This window comes from Cottoperca gobio, chromosome 8, assembly GCF_900634415.1.
Source record: "Cottoperca gobio chromosome 8, fCotGob3.1, whole genome shotgun sequence".
Classification (NCBI taxonomy): domain Eukaryota; kingdom Metazoa; phylum Chordata; class Actinopteri; order Perciformes; family Bovichtidae; genus Cottoperca; species Cottoperca gobio.
In genome coordinates, this window is record NC_041362.1 from 632,039 (window position 1) to 657,652 (window position 25,614).

Genomic DNA, 25,614 nt, shown 5'->3' on the forward strand with positions numbered 1-25,614 from the left:
ACTTGAAATGTTAGCTGTGCTCGGTTAATGCTGCAGATCAGGCACAACCTCACACGGGAATAACAATGCACTTGTATTTGCTTTGGAGCGCCTCTCACAGTCTCATTGTTAAAACAACTGTATCCCACTCAGGCTTTCACGGCCTTCATTAACGCACCAGCTGCCAGCAATAATCCTCTAAAAGGAATATAATCTTCAAATCCACGTTTAAAGGTTGTCTGCCCGTCGGTGTCCGGACTCTAATCACCTCGAGCTGCTTTATCCACCACAATAACAGTTGTAAGACCCTGAGAACATGTTGGGGGAATCAAAGGGAATATTCAGCGTACGTGCAGCATGAAGGTGGACGAGATCTTACAGATAGTATAAATAACCTGGAGCTCCATGTCAGCTCTAATTGGCATGTTGATCTTTTATAATTTCTAAGAAGGGAGATACAAGAGAGCTAATTATGTGATTTACTCACAAAGAATATGGAAAATATACAGAAAAAAAGCAGGAATTTTAGCAGAAATATCATGCAGTTAATTACTATGTGTCCTAAAACATATGTTCTTATAACATGACAAATATATTGACCAATAGGGTGAGATTATTTCACATATTTCAACGGAATTAAGTGTAATTCTCTTGTTTTCAGTGCAGCAATCTGCCTTGTTCACATTTATTAAAATGTGCATCATTTTACCACTTTTTCAAAATGTTTTCTTGCTTTAAGAAATAATTAAATTATAGTACAGAGTACACTGTGATTTACTGTTAAGAATATGAAAAAATATGGAAAATATACAGAAAAAAGCAGGAATTTTACTGGAAATGTTATAAGTGTGTGTCCAAAATCATGTTTTCTTATAACATGACAAGAATATATGCACATGCAGTTCATATTAGCAAGATTGTTTTGTGGAATTAAGTGTTATTTTCTTGTTTTTAGTGCAGCAACCTGCCTTATTGTGTCATTCATTTTCATTCATTACTTGAAAATCCATAATTTTACACCTTTTTCTAAATGTTTTCTTTCCTTTTTCTGTATATATTTTCATGCTTTCCGTAATAAAGTTCTTTGTAATCTCTGGTTTTGATCATGCAAATGCTTTATACTTAATGCTTGTTGTTTGACAACGCTCTTTTAAGAATCAATGTAAAAGTTGTGTTCCCTGTAATCTATATGTATAACCTCACTGCATGTTGTTTTTAATCTATGACCCATCCTCATCCACGCTGAGCAACAGGTTCGTGTAACTCTACCACTGTATGCCCATGTAAAGGAAGGAGACTTCACACCAAGGACAATGGGGAGGTATAAAAAGAGACAGTGCAACTGCTTATGTTTGTTCTTGCAGCTAAGCAAGACGGTGAGTGCACAATCCTTTGAAACAGCTTCTGTGCACGATCATTGTGGAGAACTGACACTTTGTTTTATTTATTTCTGAAACTTAGAGTTCAATCTTCAGGCGTCCTAACTCTGAATTAGTGCAGAAACTGGGTGAGTACATGTCAAACATTCTCCCCTGCAGCACAGAACTGCTGCTTGATGCTGTTTGTTCTGCTGTCTTTCATTCAGGAGGAGAAAATGAGCACAGATGGGGAAATGTCAATCTTCGGGCCGGCTGCCCAGTTCCTCCGCAAGTCTGAGAGGGAGAGGACGGAGGCTCAGGCTCGGCCGTTTGACAGCAAGACGGCGTGCTTCGTCAGCGATGACAAAGAGCTGTATGTGAAGGCGGAGGTCCAGAACAAGGAGGACGGCAAAGTCACTGTCAAGACTGCGGATGACAGAGTGGGTGGATTGAAGGGACGAGCTGATAAATTCACCTTTTATTAGACTCTGAACACACACAGTGAACATGTTATAGGATGTCTGACCAGCAGGACTGAGACAGGATGTTATGCAGCTTCAGTGTGTCTGCAGACTTGTATTTGTCTGGGTTTGAACTCCCCTGCAGCTATTTACACATAATATTGTGCAAGAACATAAAAGTTCACATTATGTTTTTATGGCTGATGAAGAAGGTCAATATTCCACTTTCAAGCATCATATTCTGTTTTACTCTCCAGACTTTAACGCTCAGGGAGGACCAAGTGTTTCCCATGAACCCGCCCAAGTTTGATAAGATTGAGGACATGGTGATGATGACGCACCTCCACGAGCCTGCGGTGCTGTTCAACCTGAAGGAGCGATACGCAGCCTGGATGATCTACGTGAGTCTTTCAGCAAACATGAAGCCAGTCAGACACAGATTCAAGTACTGGAGCAGAACTTAAAGTTTGGTTTTGTGATTTAACATGTGACGTGAGATTGACAGATTTCTTCATTTTGCTCTATATAATTAATATACTCTGGACAGTTTTAAAATAAGTATATTCTTAACTTGAATCGTACTTCAGGTGCCACGTCATTTGTTGCCTTAGTTTTTAAAGTTTTAACAATTGTTTTTTATATTCTTTTTTAATCCTTTGTGGTTTTTAACCTTGTGACATTTTTTTATTTTATTTTTAACATTTTAAAGTTTATTGTTGTATTATTTTATCTTGATTTATTGTTGTATATACAGTGTATATATATATATATATATATATATATATATATATATATATATATATATATATATATATATATATATATATATGTATATATATGTTTTTTCTTTTAAATTTCTTTTTACTTGTTGGTCTGTGCTGTTTTTAATTTGGCTCTGTGCAGAACTTTGGGCTGCATGATTGACAGGTGCTATAAAGTCAAGTTTATGTTTTTATGTTTTTATGTTTTATTTGCAGCTTATTTTAAAGAAAAGTCAAACAGAGGGAAATAGAAATAAAATACATGTACAGGTGAGGGAAGAGGGAAGAGGTAAATATTTTTAACATGCACAAATACACTGTGTGCAAACTGGATATTATTTTTAAACGGCCATCTGTCGCCGTCATCACAGCTGATGTTTGATTTATTGGATTGAGTTCTCACACAATGACTCAGATATTAAGAACTGAACATTTATAAAAGTCATATAAATTATGTCTCTTAACCTGATAATGGTGCTCGGTGTAAAGGCAGTAGGATTCCTCCTCTGGGGAACATGAATGTCTGTGCAAAGTTTTATATGAATCCACTTCGAGGTTGTTGAGATATTGTCTTTCCTTCTCCTGCAGACCTACTCTGGGCTGTTCTGTGTGACTGTGAATCCCTACAAATGGCTGCCGGTCTACAACCCGGAGGTGGTGCGGGCCTACCGGGGGAAGAAGAGGATGGAGGTCCCCCCTCACATCTTCGCCCTGTCTGATAACGCCTACCAGTTCATGCTCACCGGTGTGTCAGCAGCTCACAATGAATGCAACTGAAGAATTAGATTCATTTCTTTCATCATGTGTTTTCTTTTATGTCCTCAGATCGTGAAAATCAGTCGATTCTCATCACGTAAGTTCAGCTGCGATTAGACTTTAGTACGGAAGCCATGAGAGGCGAGGGAGTAAAAATATTTTCTCTCCTGTGTGTGTGTGTGTGTGTGTGTGTGTGTGTGTGTGTGTGTGTGAGACTTCAGAACAGAAAAAAAGTGGTTTTCTTTATTTGTTTAAAAAGTGTGTGTTGTAATTAGGGCTGTCGAATTAGCGCGTTAATTTAGATCAATTAATCACAGAAAGAATAACACAACAAAATAATTATGTTGACGTGATTGATTGCAATTCCCGACAGCACCCCCCCTTCGCATGGAGCTCTCACAGCAAATATTTATATATGCAATTAATTGTAATTAATTAATCACAAAGCTTGTAATTAATTAGATTCATTTCTTTAATCGCTTGACAGCCCTAGTTGTAATACTAATGTTGCCCACAAGAGGTTGAAGTGCACCTTTAATGGATTAAATAAGACTGAAAGCACCTTTTCATCAAAGGTGAGTTTTAATTTCTCCAATCTAAACATAAAACAACAACAAACAACAAAAGCGAAATTATCCTGACAAAACTTTTAATATTTTCAAATTTCAAATAAAATGTTTTAAAAGGTAACTGATGAAAGTCTTTAAAACGTCAGCTCCATTTCACATGTACAAACATTGTCTATGTTTGCATAATGTATCCATGAAATAGCCATCGGATTAAAGGTTTTTTATTCCGAACATTTTCTTTTTTGAAGATAATTTTGAAAAATGATTCGACAAAACCTTTTTCTTCAATATTTACATATAAAACATCACAAATATGAATAAAAATGGTGTTTTCTGCTTAGTGGAGAATCCGGTGCATGGCAAGACCGTCAACACTAAACGTGTCATTCAGTATTTTGCAACCATCGCTGTGTCCGCAGACAAGAAAAAGGAGACAACCAGTAAAATGAAGGTGAGCTCAGGACAACTTTCGACAAGCTGTGCAGCAAAAAGTCATATTTTTCCAGAAGGGAGTGCGAGTCGGATTTACATGTTTGCTTTTCGACAGGGGACTCTGGAGGATCAGATCATCCAGGCCAACCCGCTGCTGGAAGCTTTCGGGAACGCCAAGACGATGAGGAACGACAACTCCTCTCGCTTTGTGAGCCTGAGCCTGAGGGACTTCAGTTTGTTTGAAGAATTAGTCGAACACAGAGAGTAAGATGCTCCTGTTTTGTTTTTTTAAAGGGTAAATTCATCCGTATACACTTTGGCACGACTGGTAAACTGGCATCTGCAGATATTGAAACTTGTAAGTTTATGCAAATTATTAATAGAATTATGACACATAATGTTGCACCAAAATAAAGTAATTTTGTATTTTCCTCCCTTAAAGATCTGCTGGAGAAATCAAGAGTGACATTCCAGCTGTCGGCGGAGAGGAGTTATCATATTTTTTATCAGCTGACTTGCAACAAGAAGCCTGAACTGATCGGTAATTTAAATGTTTTACTTCTTGTTTTTACTCAGACATTCAAACAAAGAGATTTAACTTTATTTATTTCCCTTCAGATCTGCTTCTCATAACCACCAACCCCTACGACTTTGCCTTCGTCAGTCAGGGGGAAATTAGTGTGAAAAGCATTGAGGATGGCGAGGAGTTAATGGCTACAGATGTGAGTCGACCCGGTCAAAACAAATGAAGCTCGTTCCGTCTTTTCGGATGCTTTAAAATCCGACTTTGCTGGTTTTACAACGCAGGAGGCCTTCGATATTCTGGGTTTTATGGCTGAAGAGAAAATGTCCATCTACAAGCTGACTGGCGCTGTGATGCATTATGGGAACATGAAGTTCAAGCAGAAGCAGCGGGAGGAGCAGGCGGAGCCCAATGGCACTGAGGGTGAGGATCATCCATCCAAATTAACGCTGTCATGCAAATCAAGGAAGCAGAAAAATCCATTTTCATTTTATTTTGCAGAAGCTGATAAAGCTGCATATCTGATGGGCCTGAACTCTGCTGATCTGCTGAAAAGCCTCTGTTATCCCAGAGTGAAGGTCGGGAATGAGTACGTCACCAAAGGACAAAATGTGCAGCAGGTAAGACTGCTAATTAAAGTAATTTCCTCTGCTTGTATATAATTATCCACTGCAGAAGATCATCTGTAATGAGTTGTCTGGTACTTCCAATTACCATCTTTTTCAACCGCAAGGTATTATAAACAGAAGAAGTACTTGGATCTTTTACTTCAGCAAAAGTATTAATACTGCAGGTACTAGTAAAAGTCCGATATTCAAAATATTGTTTAAGTAAAAGTATAAACGTAAAGGAATACTTCACCAATAAAATGATCATTTGTATATCAATCACTCACTCTGTGGTATCTTGAAATAGGTAGAAGGTAGGCATGACTGTAGGTATGTAGATAAGTAGGAAGGTAGGACGGAAGGTAGGTAGGTAGAAGGTAGGTAGGTAGAAGGTATGTAGGTAGGTAGGAAGGTAGGTAGGTAGGTAGGAAGGTAGGTAGGTAGAAGGTAGGTAGGTAGGTAGGTAGGAAGGTAGGAAGGTAGGAAGGTAGGAAGGAAGGTAGGTAGGTAGAAGGTAGGTAGGTAGGTAGGAAGGTAGGTAGGTAGGTAGGAAGGTAGGTAGGTAGAAGGTAGGTAGGTAGGTAGGTAGGTAGGTAGGTAGGAAGGTAGGTAGGTAGAAGGTAGGTAGGTAGGATGGTAGGCATGACTGTAGGTATGTAGATAAGTAGGAAGGTAGGAAGGAAGGTAGGTAGGTAGAAGGTAGGTAGGTAGAAGGTATGTAGATAGGTAGGAAGGTAGGTAGGTAGGTAGGAAGGTAGGTAGGTAGGTAGGAAGGTAGGTAGGTAGAAGGTAGGTAGGTAGGTAGGTAGGTAGGTAGGTAGGTAGGTAGGAAGGTAGGTAGGTAGAAGGTAGGTAGGTAGAAGGTATGTAGGTAGGTAGGAAGGTAGGTAGGTAGGAAGGTAGGTAGGTAGGTAGGTAGGTAGGTAGAAGGTAGGTAGGTAGGTAGGTAGGTAGGTAGGTAGGTAGGTAGGTAGGAAGGTAGGTAGGTAGAAGGTAGGTAGGAAGGTAGGCATGACTGTAGGTATGTAGATAAGTAGGAAGGTAGGAAGGAAGGTAGGTAGGTAGAAGGTAGGTAGGTAGAAGGTATGTAGGTAGGTAGGAAGGTAGGTAGGTAGGTAGGAAGGTAGGTAGGTAGGTAGGAAGGTAGGTAGGTAGAAGGTAGGTAGGTAGGTAGGTAGGTAGGTAGGTAGGAAGGTAGGTAGGTAGAAGGTATGTAGGTAGGTAGGAAGGTAGGTAGGTAGGTAGGAAGGTAGGTAGGTAGAAGGTAGGTAGGTAGGTAGGTAGGTAGGAAGGCATGACTGTAGGTATGTAGATAAGTAGGAAGGTAGGAAGGAAGGAAGGTAGGTAGGTAGAAGGTAGGTAGGTAGAAGGTACGTAGGTAGGTAGGAAGGTAGGTAGGTAGGTAGGAAGGTAGGTAGGTAGAAGGTAGGAAGGTAGGAAGGTAGGAAGGTAGAAGGTAGGTAGGTAGAAGGTAGGTAGGTAGAAGGTAGGTAGGTAGAAGGTAGGAAGGTAGGAAGGTAGGAAGGTAGAAGGTACGTAGGTAGGTAGGAAGGTAGGTAGGTAGGTAGGAAGGTAGGTAGGTAGAAGGTAGGTAGGTAGGAAGGTAGGAAGGTAGGAAGGTAGGAAGGTAGAAGGTAGGTAGGTAGAAGGTAGGTAGGTAGAAGGTAGGTAGGTAGAAGGTACGTAGGTAGGTAGGAAGGTAGGTAGGTAGGTAGGAAGGTAGGTAGGTAGAAGGTAGGTAGGTAGGAAGGTAGGAAGGTAGGAAGGTAGAAGGTAGGTAGGTAGAAGGTAGGTAGGTAGAAGGTAGGTAGGTAGAAGGTATGTAGGTAGGTAGGAAGGTAGGTAGGTAGGTAGGAAGGTAGGTAGGTAGGTAGAAGGTAGGTAGGTAGGTAGGTAGGTAGATAAGTAGGAAGGTAGGTAGGTAGGTAGAAGGTAGGTATGAAGGTAGGTAGGTAGGTAGGTAGGTAGGTAGATAGATCGATAGGTAGATAAGTAGGAAGGTAGGTATGAAGGTAGGTAGGTAGGTATGAAGGTAGGTAGGTAGGTATGAAGGTAGGTATATAGGTAGATAAGTAGGTAGGTAGGTATGAAGGTAGGTAGGTAGGTAGGTAGGAAGGTAGATAGTTAGATAATTAGGAAGGTAGGTACGTTAGTAGAAAGGTAGGTGAGTTGGTCGGTAGGTAGATTTCCCAAATTTGGAAATTCTTGTGCTACAGCAGCAGCAGGTTATCAAGGTTATATATACATAGTAAATATAGACATATCAACAATATAAATATATTTATTCATAGACTATCTATGTAATACACAATATACAACTAAAATATGAACATAGAATAAACTATATGGTCTATATATCAACACATGAACTATATACTAATCACCAGAGGAGATACAGAGGATGTTTGTGGGTTTGTACACTGCAAACAATTTGACACCAAAATAAATGTGAGGATTAAGTTACTTTAACCCCAGGGTGAAACATCTGTCCTAACATTTCTCTGACTGTATATTGATGAAGAAGCGGTTCTGTCTTTAACTTCCCTTATTTCCAGGTGTACAACTGCATCGGTGCTCTTGCGAAATCCGTCTACGAGAAGATGTTTGTGTGGATGGTGATACAAATCAACAAGCAGCTGGACACGAAACAACCCAGACAACATTTCATTGGTGTTCTCGACATCGCTGGATTCGAAATCTTTGATGTGAGTGTTCAAAGTCTGTATATATATATATTTATTTTTTCTCCACACTGAATAATATATTCTTCTCACGTTCTTTAGTACAACAGCCTGGAGCAGCTCTGCATTAACTTCACCAACGAGAAGCTGCAACAGTTTTTCAACCACCACATGTTTGTGTTGGAGCAAGAGGAATACAAGAAAGAAGGGATTGACTGGGAGTTCATTGACTTTGGTATGGACTTAGCAGCCTGCATTGAGCTCATTGAAAAGGTACTGTATGCTGTGCAATATAATATCAAATATTATCCTACATGCAATTAAAAGTTGCGACTGTGCAGAGGTGGAAGAAGTATTCAGATAATTTACTGAAGTAACATTTCAATACCACACTGTGAAAATACTGTGCATTAATGTGTGTGTTACATGTTCCTGTTACATTAATGTGTGTGTTACATGTTCCTGTTACATTAATGTGTGTGTTACATGTTCCTGTTACATTAATGTGTGTGTTACATGTTCCTGTTGCATTAATGTGTGTGTTACATGTTCCTGTTACATTAATGTGTGTGTTACATGTTCCTGCTGCATTAATGTGTGTGTTACATGTTCCTGTTGCATTAATGTGTGTGTTACATGTTCCTGCTGCATTAATGTGTGTGTTACATGTTCCTGTTACATTAATGTGTGTGTTACATGTTCCTGTTGCATTAATGTGTGTGTTACATGTTCCTGTTACATTAATGTGTGTGTTACATGTTCCTATTACATTAATGTGTGTGTTACATGTTCCTGCTACATTAATGTGTGTTACATGTACCTGTTACATTAATGTGTGTGTTACATGTTCCTGTTACATTAATGTGTGTGTTACATGTTCCTGTTGCATTAATGTGTGTGTTACATGTTCCTGTTACATTAATGTGTGTGTTACATGTTCCTGTTACATTAATGTGTGTGTTACATGTTCCTATTACATTAATGTGTGTGTTACATGTTCCTGCTACATTAATGTGTGTTACATGTTCCTGTTACATTAATGTGTGTGTTACATGTTCCTGTTACATTAATGTGTGTTACATGTTCCTGCTGCATTAATGTGTGTGTTACATGTTCCCGTTACATTAATGTGTGTGTGTTACATTAATGTGTGTTACATGTTCCTGTTACATTAATGTGTGTGTTACGTGTTCCTGTTGCATTAATGTGTGTGTTACATGTTCCTGTTACATTAATGTGTGTGTGTTACATTAATGTGTGTTACATGTTCCTGTTACATTAATGTGTGTGTTACGTGTTCCTGTTGCATTAATGTGTGTGTTACATGTTCCTGTTACATTAATGTGTGTGTTACATGTTCCTGTTGCATTAATGTGTGTGTTACATGTTCCTGTTACATTAATGTGTGTGTTACATGTTCCTGTTACATTAATGTGTGTGTTACATGTTCCTGTTACATTAATGTGTGTGTTACGTGTTCCTGTTGCATTAATGTGTGTGTTACATGTTCCTGTTACATTAATGTGTGTGTTACATGTTCCTGTTACATTAATGTGTGTGTGTTACATGTTCCTGTTGCATTAATGTGTGTGTTACATGTTCCTGTTACATTAATGTGTGTTACATGTTCCTGTTACATTAATGTGTGTGTTACGTGTTCCTGTTGCATTAATGTGTGTGTTACATGTTCCTGTTACATTAATGTGTGTGTTACATGTTCCTGTTACATTAATGTGTGTTACATGTTCCTGTTACATTAATGTGTGTGTTACATGTTCCTGCTGCATTAATGTGTGTGTTACATGTTCCTGTTACATTAATGTGTGTGTTACATGTTCCTGTTACATTAATGTGTGTTACATGTTCCTGCTACATTAATGTGTGTGTTACATGTTCCTGTCACATTAATGTGTGTGTTACATGTTCCTGTTACATTAATGTGTGTGTTACATGTTCCTGCTGCATTAATGTGTGTGTTACATGTTCCTGTTACATTAATGTGTGTGTTACATGTTCCTGTTACATTAATGTGTGTGTTACATGTTCCTGTTACATTAATGTGTGTGTTACATGTTCCTGTTACATTAATGTGTGTTACATGTTCCTGTTACATTAATGTGTGTGTTACATGTTCCTGCTACATTAATGTGTGTGTTACATGTTCCTGTTACATTAATGTGTGTGTTACATGTTCCTGCTGCATTAATGTGTGTGTTACATGTTCCTGTTACATTAATGTGTGTGTTACATGTTCCTGTCACATTAATGTGTGTGTTATATGTTCCTGTTGCATTAATGTGTGTGTTACATGTTCCTGTTACATTAATGTGTGTGTTATATGTTCTTGCTGCAGATGTTTTCCCTCCTTTACATCCTGTTGGTAGTTTGTACTTATTGTGTGAATGTTCGTTTTGTTTCCTAGTCGATGGGGATCTTCTCCATCCTTGAAGAAGAGTGCATGTTTCCAAAATCAACAGACACCTCTTTAAAGAACAAACTGTATGACCAACACCTCGGGAAGAACAGTTGCTTCTTGAAGCCCAAAACAGTCAAAGGGAAGCCGGAGGCTCACTTCAGTCTGATGCACTACGCCGGCAACGTAGACTACAACGTCAGCGGCTGGCTGGAGAAGAACAAAGACCCGCTGAGCGAGTCTGTGGTTCAGCTTTACCAGAAGTCATCTGTCAAAATACTGGCCATGCTCTATGCAAGCTTCTCTGGATCAGATGGTGAGTTCAGGGGTATATACATTGTAGGTTTTCCTGTATGTTTTCAGTCCTGCAAGTCCTGCATTAATAATATTACTTAAAGTAAAAATGTTCCTGGCTGTGACTCCATTATATTATTATTATTCATGCAAAATCAGGATTTTTCTGTTTATGTTGGTGGAGGTGGAGCTCATTTTGAAAAATATTAACTGATGATTATTTTCTTTATGGATTATTCTGATGATTATTTTCTTTATGGATTATTCTGATGATTATTTTCTTTATGGATTATTCTGATGATTATTTTCTTTATGGATTATTCTGATGATTATTTTCTCCATTAATTCATTGGTTTTTTTTAAATAGTGAAAATAGTGAGAAATGAGGCCAAAGTGACACCTTCACATTGTTTGTTTAGTCCAAAGCTCGACATTATTAATTATATATTACAATTATTAATTATTGAGCAGAAAATACTCAGGCTTCAAGGGTTCAAGGCTGTCAGATAAATGTCGATGAGTAAAATGTGCAATATTTCCCTAAACATTTCCCCAAAAACATCTGTAGTAATCACCATTATTATCATTAAAATGTATAAATATATATAAAATAAAAAGTAAATGAAGCATATAGCAAGTAGAAGATTCCCATTATTACTGTTAATATGTTTTAAATGTGTCATTAATGCAGAAGAAGCAGCCGGAGGAACTAAAAAAGGATCCAAGAAGAAAGGAGCATCTTTCCAAACTGTGTCAGCGCTGTTCAGGGTGAGATGCCATTTGTGGAAATATAAATTAAACTGAAGTTAAAATGTTTATGAAATCTTTAAAGTGTTAAAACACAACTTCTCATCTTTTCTTCTACCATGTTATTTTCCATTAGTTATATTTACTAATTTTCTTTATATTGCATTTGTATATTCACAAATAATTATTTATTTGTATCTTCACTAATATTTACTTTATTTGTATATTCACCAATATTTTTTTATTTGTATATTCACTAATAATTATTTATTTGTATATTCACCAATAATTATTTATTCGTATATTCACTAATATTTACTTTACTTGTATATTCACTAATAATTATTTATTTGTATATTCACTAATAATTATTTATTTGTATATTCACTAATAATTATCTATTTGTATTTTCACTAATAATTATTTATTTGTATTTTCACCAATAATTATTTTATTTGTTTATTCACTAATAATTATTTATTTGTATTTTCACTAATAATTATTTATTTGTATTTTAACTAATAATTATTTATTTGTATCTTTACTAATAATTATTTATTTGTATTTTCACTAATAATTATTTATTTGTATCTTCACTAATAATTATTTATTTGTATCTTCACTAATAATTATTTATTTGTATTTTCACCAATAATTATTTTATTTGTTATTCACTAATAATTATGTATTTGTATTTTCACTAATAATGTGTGCAAAGAAGGAATAGTGGGTAAAAAAGCATTTCTAGTTCAGATGTACAGTAAGAGAGAAAAGCTTGTTGCTTTTCTGTAAAAAATGTAAAAAAATAAATAAAAAAATAAACATAATATTAGATATAAGAATGACTTTTTATGTTAAATATTACTTTTTAATTTTTAATAGTCATAAAGAGATACAATACAAAGACAAAAACCTCAAAAACTTCCCACTTTCTTACAGGAGAATCTCGGGAAGCTCATGACGAACCTGAGAACCACTCATCCTCACTTTGTGCGCTGCTTGATACCAAATGACACAAAAACACCAGGTAGGGTTTTAATCTCATTATGAAATATACTGTATGCATATTATAAAACGGATAATTATAATTATTGCCTTCATCGAAGGTGATATCGAAAACCAGATGGTTATCCACCAGCTGCGCTGCAACGGCGTGCTGGAGGGCATCCGCATCTGCAGGAAAGGATTTCCCAGCAGAATCCTCTACGGGGATTTTAAGCAGAGGTAAATAAAGTGTTGCATTCAAATCAGGGGTCTTCAACCTTTTTCAGGCCGAGGACCCCGCAGCTGAAAGACGGAGCAGGGAGCCCCGACCACATGAGTTGCACATTAAACTGCATGTATGGTGGCCTAAATAGCCATTTTTAATAGTGCATACAATACTAAGCAATAATAATAATAATAACACATCGCCACAAGTTTGCCGTTATGTATAAGTGCTGCACAGTGATTTAGCACAGGTCAGCTAGCTCAGTGTTTGCACCAGAATTCAGTGTTTGTTTTGGTTTACCAGTACGACCATTTATCACCAACTGAGGTGTTTCTTCATGTCTTAAAGCTTTTAATGTTTTTGTGAAGCCCTTTGAATTCCCTTGTTGTTGAAATGTGCTGTATGAACACACTCTCTTGGTGTTCCTCCTGCAGATACAGGATCCTCAACGCCAGCGCTGTTCCAGAGGGACAGTTCATGGATAACAAAAAAGCTGCAGAGAAACTTCTGGGCTCCATCGACGTGGATCACACACAGTACAAGTTTGGACACACAAAGGTTTGGACTTAATCGTAGAGATGTTTCTAACGAAGGAGCTGTTGCAGATGCATATTTACCTTTTTGATTGCAGGTGTTTTTTAAGGCTGGTCTGCTGGGCGCTCTGGAGGAAATGAGGGACGAGCGGTTAGCTCAGGTGGTGAGGTCCACTCAGGCTCTGTGTCGCGGCTACATCGTTCGACTGGAGTACCAGAAGATGATGGCCAGAAAGTAAAAACACTTTAGTGCTCAGATGTGTGCTTCAGGATGACAAACATCCTGAAGGCTGAAGTTTGAATACAAAGTTTTACTTCAACAGGGAGGCGATCTACACCATCCAGTACAACTTCCGCTCCTTCATGAATGTGAAACATTGGCCGTGGATGAAGCTGTACTTCAAGCTCAAACCTCTCCTGAAGAGCGCTGAAGCTGAGAAGGAAATGGTCCAGATGAAGGAGGATTTCACCAAATTAAAAGAAGATCTGGCCAAATCAGAGAACCGGCGGAAGGAACTCGAGGAGAAAATGGTCTCCGTCGTACAGGAGAAGAATGACCTCCTCTTACAAGTCCAGTCAGTAAGTTAGAGCAGACAGAAGGCATGTGATGTGTCTCTTTGTAGTCATTCATGGTCAGAAGGTCACATATTCAACATGATCGTTGCTCTTTGAGGTGCTAAACTCTAATATTGAGGCGCTAACTTGATATCAGGAGGCAGACAACCTCCAGGATGCCGAGGAGAGATGTGAAGGACTCATCAAAAGCAAGATACAGATGGAGTCCAAGCTGAAGGAGGTGACAGAGAGGCTGGAGGATGAGGAGGAGGTCAACGCTGAGCTGACCGCCAAGAAGAGGAAGCTGGAGGACGAGTGCTCGGACCTGAAGAGGGACATCGACGACTTGGAGCTCACTTTAGCCAAAGTGGAGAAGGAGAAACACGCCGTGGAGAACAAGGTAAAAACAAACACGAGGTGTTTATCACGGTGTTTAAGGAGGAACCGCAACATCAGCTGTTAATAATGTCTTTAGGTGAAAAACCTGACAGAAGAACTCATGAGCCAAGATGAAAACATCACCAAGCTGTCGAAGGAGAAGCGAGAGCTGCAGGAGGCTCATCAGCAGACTGTGGACGACCTGCAGTCAGAGGAGGACAAAATAAACACTCTGACCAAAGCCAAGACCAAACTGGAGCAGCAGGTGGACGAGGTATTCAGACGCTTTACAGACACATACTGACACTGTGCAAATACTACGTGACACGGAAATGCATTGAAAACGTCAGTAAAAGGATGTAATCAGGAACATGTACTCTATACGACACTAAACTGTTATATATGATATAATTAGATTAGTATTACTCGTGTATGTCAGAGCAGGATTTCACTCTGAGCTCATTTTAAACATTCTGGATTAATCTGCTAATTATCTTTCCATTATTCGATGGTTTGCTTTGTAAAAATAAAGCGTCACCTTCACAATGATGGTTTAGTCCAGGGGGGGGACCTTTTTCATGTCAAGGGCCATTTTTGTTTTTTACAACATCCTTTGAGGGCCATACGAATGATTGAACTCATAACCTCTGCACATTGTTTTAAGACGCAGCCCGTTCACTTTTTTATCCTGTATCTTTCTGTTTAATCAGAAATCAACAATCCTTTATTAGTCCCACAACGGGGACATGTATCTCGTCACAGCAGAAGAACATATGAAGTAAAAAAGCAGTAAACAATAATTAAATAGAATAAATGTTTATGAATTAGCTCTTGGGCCGGATCAAATGGTCTCAGTATACGGCCCGGAGGCCGGAGGTTCCCCACCCCTGGTTTTGTCCAAATCTCAACATTATTACTAATGCACTAAAATAATAATAAAGAAATAAAATAAAAATACATTTTGAACATTTTCGTAATTAAAAATATATATAATATATATTCTTAAAGCTGTAACAGAAACAAAAAGAAGCTAAAACATTTATAACAAACACATTTATTGTAAAACATATTTAATAAGCTCTTCTTCTGTGCATCTTAATTTATAAAGTACTTAAAGCTTTACAGATAAATGTAGTGAAGTAAAACGTACAATATTTGAGATGCAGTGAAGTAGAAGTACAAAGTGACATGAAAAGAAACACTCAAGTAAAGTACAAGTACCTCGAATGTGTACTTAAGTACAGCACCTGGGTAAATGTACTTAGTTACTTTGCACCACAGCTGTTCCTGCAGGTGAGATGTAACCTGTGACTTTCAGCTGGAGGGTTCCCTGGAACAGGAGAAGAAGGTGCGGATGGATCTGGAGAGAACCAAGAGGAAGCTGGAGGCGGATCTGAAACTGGCTCACGAGGCCATCATGGATCTGGAGAACGAGAAGCAGCAGCTGGATGAAAAGATGAGAAGGTAATAATACTTTAGAGCTTTTTGCATGGAGTACTTTATAATGATTATACTGACATACTTTTACTTAAGTAACGTGCATGTCTCTCTTTCTGTCTCACACTTTGCTAGCCGTTGCATTTTTTACATTTCTGATGGATTTAAATCAACTTCTCTTCACGTCACAGGAAAGACTTTGAGTCGTCTCAGCTGCAGACGATGATCGAAGACGAACAAACTCTCGGTGCTCAGCTGCAGAAGAGATTAAAAGAGCTGCAGGTGAAGGATCGCTGTCTTTGCTTTGATAACACAAAGCTAAATTACTTCAGTGTGCATTATTTTCCTCTTCAGGCTCGGATTGAGGAGCTGGAGGAGGAAATCGAGTCGGAGCGCTCGGCTCGAGCCAAAGTGGAGAAGCAGAGGAGCGATCTGTCCAGAGAGCTGGAGGAGGTCAGCGAGAGGCTGGAGGAGGCCGGAGGAGCCGCCGCCGCTCAGGCCGAGCTGAACAAGAAGCGGGAAGCGGAGTTCATCAAACTGCGGCGTGACCTGGAAGAGTGCTCTCTGCGCCACGACGCCACGTCTGCTGCTCTGCGCAAGAAACATGCAGACAGCGTGGCTGAGCTGGGAGAACAGCTGGACAACATCCAGAGGGTCCGACAGAAGCTGGAGAAGGAGAAGAGCGAGTTCAAGCTGGAGATGGACGACCTGACGGGCAACAGGGAAACCGTGGCCAAAGCAAAGGTCGGGTATCAAGTCCAGAGCAGAGGCAGAACAAGTATTCAGATCCTAAGTACTAATACCACCCTGTCAGAGTACTCCAGTACAAGTACTGCATCCAAGACCGTACTTAAGTAAAAGTATCAGCAAAATGTAGTTAAAGTACTTAAAGTAAAAGTACTGATTGTACAGTAAATGTAGTTAAAGTACTTAAAGTAAAAGTACTGATTGTACAGTAAATGTAGTTAAAGTACTTAAAGTAAAGTACTGATTGTACAGTAAATGTAGTTAAAGTACTTAAAGTAAAGTACTGATTGTACAGTAAATGTATTTAAAAGTAAAAGTACCGATTGTGCACTAAATGTAGTTAAAGTAAAGTACCGATTGTGCACTAAATGTAGTTAAAGTAATGTAATGGAAAAAGTACAAGAGGTGTATTGGAGTAGAAGCATAAAGTTGCATAAAATGGAAACACTGAAGTACAAGTACCTTGAATTGAGTACTTATATTGTTATATTCCACCAGTGGCGATGTTTATGTTCAGTAAAGACGTAACAAGTGCAGCTTTTCTTTTTCAAATGTCAAGATTAATTTAGAGAAGATGTGCCGTTCGCTCGAAGATCAACTGAACGAGGTAAAGAGCAAAGAGGACGAGCATCACAGACTGATAAACGACCTTTCGAGTCAGAGAGCGCGGCTGCAGACGGACAGTGGTGAGGAATATTTCATCATATCTGAGCTGCAGTCACACACACTCACAGACGAGGCGGTGCTAATTGTTTCTGCACTCATCATGCAGCTGAAATGTCTCGCCAGCTGGACGAAAAGGAGTCGTTGATGTCACAGCTGACTCGTGGAAAACAAGCTTCTATTCAGCAGATTGAGGAGCTGAAAAGACTTCTTGAGGAGGAGGTTAAGGTAAGAGATAAGCACCATTCAAATGAAGTTTACTGATGTAGCTACGTGTTGATGTTTATTTCTTTTCCAAGGCAAAAAACGCCCTGGCTCACAGTTTGCAGTCTTCTCGACACGACTGCGAGCTGCTGAGAGAGCAGTACGAAGAGGAGCAGGAGGCCAAAGCCGAGCTGCAGCGCTGCCTGTCCAAAGCCAACAGCGAGGTGTCTCAGTGGAGAACCAAGTACGAGACCGACGCCATCCAACGCACCGAGGAGCTCGAGGAGGCAAAGTAAGATCCCTCCACACCAGATCAAGATACGTCCTCAGGAGCTCTCATGACACGTGTCCTCCTGCAGGAAGAAGCTGGCGCTGCGTCTGCAGGATGCAGAAGAAGCTGTGGAGGCCGTCAACTCCAAGTGCTCGTCTCTGGAGAAGACGAAGCAGCGGCTGCAGGGAGAGGTGGAGGACATGATGCTGGATGTTGAGAGGTCCAATGCTGCTGCTGCAGTCCTGGACAAGAAGCAGAGAAACTTTGATAAGGTTTCGATCTTCAGATCTGCGATTGTCAAGAGATATCATGAAAGTACACAGGAAGTAGCACGACGAGGAAGCTAGTCAGTATGTTCAGTGAAAGGTTTGGTCTAGTAGCTGAGACATCAAAATGATTTTACTTCACAGGGTTGCACGATGCAATCATCTTATCAATTATAGAACGTGAAAACAACAGAAAAGACAAAAACTATTTCATCATTTCAAAATTTGAGACCAATAATTGAATTATTGAAAGTGTAAACATAACATAACAACAGTAAAAGTAGTAAAAGATGGTGAAATACAAACTACATTATTAAAATAGAATAACATTTTCCAAAGTAAATACAGTAAAGCACGTTATTATTATAAATAACAAAGTACAAAATACAATTGTATGAGTTAAATACAGTAAAATAAGTTATTAATAAAATAACAATAAAATTGTAAGAGTAATTAATTGTAATGAATAAATTAATGATAAAGTAGAAAAACATTTTACAACTTTAATATACAAAAAGTAAGTGATTAATAAAATAACAATAAAATAACATTTTACAATTAAAACACAATGAAATGACAATAATGAACAATTCATGATAATATTCAGTATTTGGTCAATAAAGCTGTGAAACTTAACAGTAATAGTATTTAATATTGAATATGATGTGTAATGTGCCGGTAGGTATTGGCTGAGTGGAAGCAGAAACACGAGGAGGGTCAGGCGGAGCTGGAGTCGGCTGTACAGGAGGTGCGCTGTTTGGGCACCGAGAACTTCAAGATGAAGAACGCCTTCGAAGAATGTCTGGAGCAACTCGAGACCCTCAAACGGGAAAACAAAAACCTGCGACGTACGTCAGCGCCGTCGTAACGCCACGCAGAGACAATGTTTTTAATGCAGAGAAATGAAGTCGTGTTTCCTTCTACACAGAGGAAATCATGGATCTAACTGAGCAGCTGGGAGAGACGGGCAAGACCATCCATGAGCTGGAGAAGTCAAAGAAACAGGCTGAACAGGAGAAGCTGGAGGCTCAGGCTGCTCAGGAGGAGGCAGAGGTGAGAAAGAAAAATATAAATCGTACACGCTTCTGCTGGGAGGTGTAATCTGTACGTTTAAACGTCTGTCATGATATTATGATGTTGAAAGTGTCTTTATTGTGTATGAAGGGAACAAAACGCTGCATCGCGGTTCAACCAGACAATTAAAAGGAGAATAAAGGAAAATCTACCTTTGAGCAACAGTTAAAGGCATTTTACTAAAAACAGAAAATAAAAGAACATAAAAATACAAGTTTCATGAACATTCGGTCGTTTTTCTGTAGTCCTGCTGACACTATAAATATGTGGCGGTGCCTCTTTCCCACAGATCTGCAGCCCTTTGACTGGACCTTTCTTCAGCTGTTTGCTGTGACACACACGGCATATGAGGCATATGTAAATGAGGCATTATGTAATGTAACTGTTGGTGAGTTTAGGAGAAATCTACACACACAAACACACAAAGTTAGATACAGAAACTCTGGATGTGTCTATAAAATGTAAAGGTCTTTAAATGTCTTGTTTTGTCCAAAGCCCAAAGATATTCACTTTAATAAGATATACAACAGAGAAAAGCAGCAGATGTCCAGATTTCAGAGACTAAAAACAACATTTTCTGACAGTTTTGGATGAAAAATGACTTCCACGATTCAACAATTTTCAAAATAGTTGGCGATCGACTAATCGATGAGCCGAATGATTGTTGCAGATGAACTGTGGGGGACATCGTCTCAACAGTAATGATGTTTGAATACACCTCTGGTTAACATGCCTGCATGTCACATCTGGACTCAGGCCTCCCTGGAGCACAATGAGTCCAGGATCCTGCGAGTCCAGCTGGAGCTGAACCAGGTGAAGTCCGAGGTGGACAAGAAGATAGCGGAGAAGGACGAAGAGATCAAGCAGCTGAAGATAAACAGCCAGCGGGTCATCGACGCCATGCAGAGTAATTTTGACGCCGAGGTGCGGAACAGGAACGACGCGCTGAGGGTGAAGAAGAAGATGGAGGGGGACCTGAACGAGATGGAGATCCAGCTGAGTCACGCCAACAGGCAGGCGGCCGAGTCCCAGAAACAGCTGAGGAACATCCAAATCCAGCTGAAGGTGAGACGCCTGTAAAGACTGAGCAGCGTTTGTCTTTGTGAACACGTTTAGGATGTACTGTTTTCATTCTGCCGTACAGGAAGTTCAGATTCACCTCGATGACACTCTGAGAAGCAGCGAGGACATGAAGGAGCAGGTCGCCATGTCGGAGCGCAGGAGTAACCTGATGCAGGCCGAAATGGAGGAGATCAGAGCGGCTCTGGAGCAAACAGAGAGGAGCCGCAAGCTGGTGGAGCAGGAGCTGCTGGACGCCAGCGAGAGGCTGCAGCTGCTTCACTTGCAGGTGCAAAACTACCTCAACTAACATCAGTTCCGCTGCATGGTGCTGCACGGACCTCTCGCTCCAAACCTTTTTTTCTGTTTATGACCTTTCTCACTGAAATTGTACCCAAGGTATATCAGGATGTATTCTGCATTGATATGCAGCGAAGGTGATATGTTGAAGTCGTATTTCAGCATCATGTCGCCACATAAAAACGTTTCTTACAGAACACCAGTCTGCTCAACAGTCGGAAGAAGCTGGAGGCAGATCTTTCTCACATTCAGAGTGAGAAGGACGACAGCGTTCAAGCATCCAGGAACGCTGAGGAGAAAGCCAAGAAGGCCATCACTGACGTAAGGATTTGGCTTCATTCTCACCTGCTCAAAACTGCAATGGAATCACTAGTTTATTTACATGTTCAGGCCGCCATGATGACGGAGGAGCTGAAGAAGGAGCAGGACACCAGCGCTCACCTGGAGAGGATGAAGAAGAACCTGGAGGTGACGGTGAAAGACCTGCAGCAGCGTCTGGATGAAGCCGAGCAGCTGGCTCTGAAGGGAGGGAAGAAAGAGCTTCAGAAGCTGGAAGCAAGGGTAATAAATAAATTGTAATAAAGTGTAACGTTCCTGAAGGTAACGTTTCCTCTCTCTCTCCTGTCATGGTGTCATCAGTCCTGTGTTGTATATGTAGTGAGACAGAGACATGTGTAATGTTCCTGAAGGTAACGTTTGCTCTCTCCTGTCATGGTGTCATCAGTCCTGTGTTGTATATGTAGTGAGACAGAGAAATGTGTAATGTTCCTGAAGGTAACGTTTCCTCTCTCACCTGTCATGGTGTCATCAGTCCTGTGTTGTATATGTAGTGAGACAGAGACATCTGTAATGTCCCTGAAGGTAAAGTTTCCTCTCTCTCCTGTCATGGTGTCATCAGTCCTGTGTTGTATATGTAGTGAGACAGAGACATGTGTAATGTTCCTGAAGGTAACGTTTCCTCTCTCTCCTGTCATGGTGTCATCAGTCCTGTGTTGTATATGTAGTGAGACAGAGACATGTGTAATGTTCCTGAAGGTAACGTTTCCTCTCTCTCCTGTCATGGTGTCATCAGTCCTGTGTTGTATATGTAGTGAGAGAGAGACATGTGTAATGTCCCTGAAGGTAACGTTTCCTCTCTCTCCTGTCATGGTGTCATCAGTCCTGTGTTGTATATGTAGTGAGACAGAGACATGTGTAATGTCCCTGAAGGTAACGTTTCCTCTCTCTCCTGTCATGGTGTCATCAGTCCTGTGTTTTATATGTAGTGAGACAGAGAAATGTGTAATGTCCCTGAAGGTAACGTTTCCTCTCTCTCCTGTCATGGTGTCATCAGTCCTGTGTTGTATATGTAGTGAGACAGAGAAATGTGTAATGTCCCTGAAGGTAACGTTTCCTCTCTCTCCTGTCATGGTGTCATCAGTCCTGTGTTGTATATGTAGTGAGACAGAGACATGTGTAATGTTCCTGAAGGTAACGTTTCCTCTCTCTCCTGTCATGGTGTCATCAGTCCTGTGTTGTATATGTAGTGAGACAGAGACATGTGTAATGTTCCTGAAGGTAACGTTTCCTCTCTCTCCTGTCATGGTGTCATCAGTCCTGTGTTGTATATGTAGTGAGACAGAGACATGTATAATGTCCCTGAAGGTAACGTTTCCTCTCTCTCCTGTCATGGTGTCATCAGTCCTGTGTTTTATATGTAGTGAGACAGAGACATGTGTAATGTCCCTGAAGGTAACGTTTCCTCTCTCCTGTCATGGTGTCATCAGTCCTGTGTTGTATATGTAGTGAGACAGAGACATGTGTAATGTCCCTGAAGGTAACGTTTCCTCTCTCCTGTCATGGTGTCATCAGTCCTGTGTTTTATATGTAGTGAGACAGAGACATGTGTAATGTCCCTGAAGGTAACGTTTCCTCTCTCACCTGTCATGGTGTCATCAATCCTGTGTTGTATATGTAGTGAGACAGAGACATGTGTAATGTTCCTGAAGGTAACGTTTCCTCTCTCACCTGTCATGGTGTCATCAGTCCTGTGCTGTATATGTAGTGAGACAGAGAAATGTGTAATGTCCCTGAATTTAACGTTTCCTCTCTCTCCTGTCATGGTGTCATCAGTCCTGTGTTGTATATGTAGTGAGACAGAGAAATGTGTAATGTCCCTGAAGGTAACGTTTCCTCTCTCTCTCCTGTCATGGTGTCATCAGTACTGTGTTGTATATGTAGTGAGACAGAGACATGTGTAATGTTCCTGAAGGTAACGTTTCCTCTCTCACCTGTCATGGTGTCGTCTCCCCTTTGAGCAGCGTCAGCGTTGTGTTTGTAGCCAGAAACTTCATAAACTGACTTTTTACATCTTAATGTTTTTAACTCTATATTTGAAGTGGATGAAGATGTTTAACACAAAACTGCTTTATTCAGTGTTTTACTCACCAGGTCTGTTTGTTTTGGAGTAGAGGAGACCTCTGTGGATAATTCGGCTCCTGGTAAAAACGTCCTGAACGATGAATGAATTTTGAAATTGAAAGAAATCTTAACGGCTCTTCTGCAGGTGCGAAAGCTGGAGAACGAGCTCGAAGCGGAGCAGAGACACGGCTCTGACGCTGTGAAAGGAGTTCGCAAATTTGAGCGCAAGATTAAGGAACTCACCTATCAGGTAAACTCACAACACACCTTGTTTGTTCTTAGTGGTGGAATAAGTATTTATAGCCTTGTACTAATACCACACTGTGAAAATACTCCGCTACAAGTAAAAGTACTGATTGTGCAGTAAATGTTTTATATTATATTTGATGTTCCTGCTGCATTAATGTGTGTGTTGCATGTTCCTGCTTGGCACGGATTTAAATTTAGTTCCTTCCTCTCCTTTCCTCCGCTCTGTCTCTGACTGTAGGTGTGTGTGTGTGAGTGTGTGTGTGTGTGTGTGTGTGTGTGCGTCAGGACCGGAGCCCCGCCCTTCGCAAAACAGAGCCAAGGAGAGAATGTGAATGCGCAAAGCAAGCAGTAAATACTGAAACTTTCAGATAAATAATATAAGCGTTTAGTTTATTTAATAAAAGAGCACCTGTTCAATGTGAAGAAAAAAGAAATTCAGGGGAGGCGTGGGGCTCCCTTCATCACAAAGTTCATCACAAACATCTGGAGACACATGTTTAACTGACAGGAAGGAGGACAACTGTGACGAGTAACTGAAGCTGTCAGATAAAATCAGCATTTGTTTCCTGTAATTGAAATCAGTCCGATGAAGACAAGAAAAACGTGATGAGGCTGCAGGACCTGGTGGACAAATTCCAACTGAAGGTGAAAGTGTACAAGAGGCAGGCGGAGGAGGCTGTGAGTGACTCTTTTTCTCATTAAAACATCGTTTAACGTTACATTTGGAGGGTTTTTATTCGAAGTTATTCGGTATGTGACAGGAGGAGCAGGCCAACACTCATCTGACGAAGCTGAGGAAGGTGCAGCACGAGCTGGAGGAGGCAGGAGAGCGAGCAGACATCGCCGAGTCCCAGATCAATAAGATGAAAGTCAAGAGTCGAGACATGGGGAAGGTGAGCCAGCCCACTGCTGGAAACATCCTGCAACATCCTGCACCGTGCAAATACTGATGATCTGTTTCTCCTGCACCAGAACAAAGACAGCGGAGAGTAATCTGCAGCCGCTATGAAGACGCTGACGCTGAGCTCATGTGCAACTCTAAACCAAAACGTGTGTTTGTTTCTTCTTTAAAGACATTCTGTGTAACTAAGTACATTTACTCAAGGTTTGAGTATTTCCTGCTCCTTTATACTTCCACTCCACTACTTTTATTTGACAACTTTTATTACCTTGAAGAGTCAGATTAATAATACAAAATATATTATTATTATAATTACAGGTTTTTAGATAAACTTTATTGATACTATGGCAAAATTCACAAGCGACCCTGGGGAATATAAAAGAATTAAAATGAGCTCCTCATTTAGCAGCTGCAACATTAAAGTGATGAACACATTAATAATTATAATCTATAATAATATATAATAATATATAATATATAATATAAATTATTCTGCATAATGAGTATTTTTGCTTTTGGGACTTTAAGTACATTTTGATGCTAATACTTATTTTTACAGAGTAAAAGTACTTTGTCTCCTCTGATTGTATGAGATCTTTTTAGTTTTTATTTGTTTTAATATTATTTGTTTGTATCTCCCAGTATAAATCTGCCACCAAATTTCCAGGAAAATCATCAAAATAAAATGCAAATGAAAGCATGAAGCATGTCTCCATCTTCTGCCAATAACCCGCTGCAGAAGAAGAAAACATGAAGTATTTCCATTTTATGCTCCTTTTTATATAATTTGGAGGCAAATATTGTACTTTTTACAGCTCAAGTTACTTTGCAGATTCACATTATTAATATAAAATATAATTATTATATATTGAACTATCCAGCAGAATATAAAATAATAAAAATGAGCTCCATCTTTACCAGCTGCAACATTAAAGTGATGAACCAATAATGTATAATAATAATAATAATAATATAATAATAATAATAATAATAATAATAATACCCAATAATGTAATATGTATTCTTCTGCATAACGAGTTCTTTTGGTATTTTAAGTATATTTTGTATTTTTACTTAAGTAGGATTCTGAATGTCGGAGTATTGTTAAACTGTGGTATTGATATTAATACTGAAGTAAATATCTTCTTGTGTTTGTTTTTATGTATTAATGTGAGCAAAGTCTCGTCATCATGTCGCATTTTGTTTTTATCAACACAGCAACTGATCCATCGCAGCGGAGCGCAAAAACATCTTACAATATTCCAACTTTTTCTTCTTTATTCTGCATTTCTGATCAGTTTTTTATGTGTAAAGTGGAATAAAGCGTAAAGACAATAAGGATGGAAACACATTTAAGTGCCTTTTTTATTTTTAAAACGACCTCTGGAGGGAGCGAAGCAGGAAATGTTCAAAATGTACACATAGTGGCTTTAAATATGAAGCGCTGGAAAGTGATGGTGAGCACCAGGAACTGTCTGCATCGTGGTAGTGGATGTATGTTGCCTTAGTTTCAATAAAAACAAATAAAAATCCACTGATTTATTGTATTAATTTAGAGAGCGGTATACTGTATTATTATTATTATTATTATTATATTATTTGTTATTGTTATTTTAATTTGTATCATTATTATATATTATTTAAATTTGTATTAATATATATTATTATTTGTTATTTTTATGTTTAATATTATATATTATTTAAATTTGTATTAATATATATTATTATTTGTTATTTTTATGTTTAATATTATATATTTTTATTTGTATTATTAATATTATTTTT

At 39.2% G+C, this 25,614-nt stretch overlaps 1 pseudogene; it reads left to right on the forward strand.

Annotated features, from left to right (window-relative positions):
• Nucleotides 1-1,573: 1,573 nt before the first annotated feature.
• LOC115011857 (myosin heavy chain, fast skeletal muscle-like) lies at nucleotides 1,574-24,664 on the forward strand (annotated as a pseudogene).
• Nucleotides 24,665-25,614: the final 950 nt, after the last annotated feature.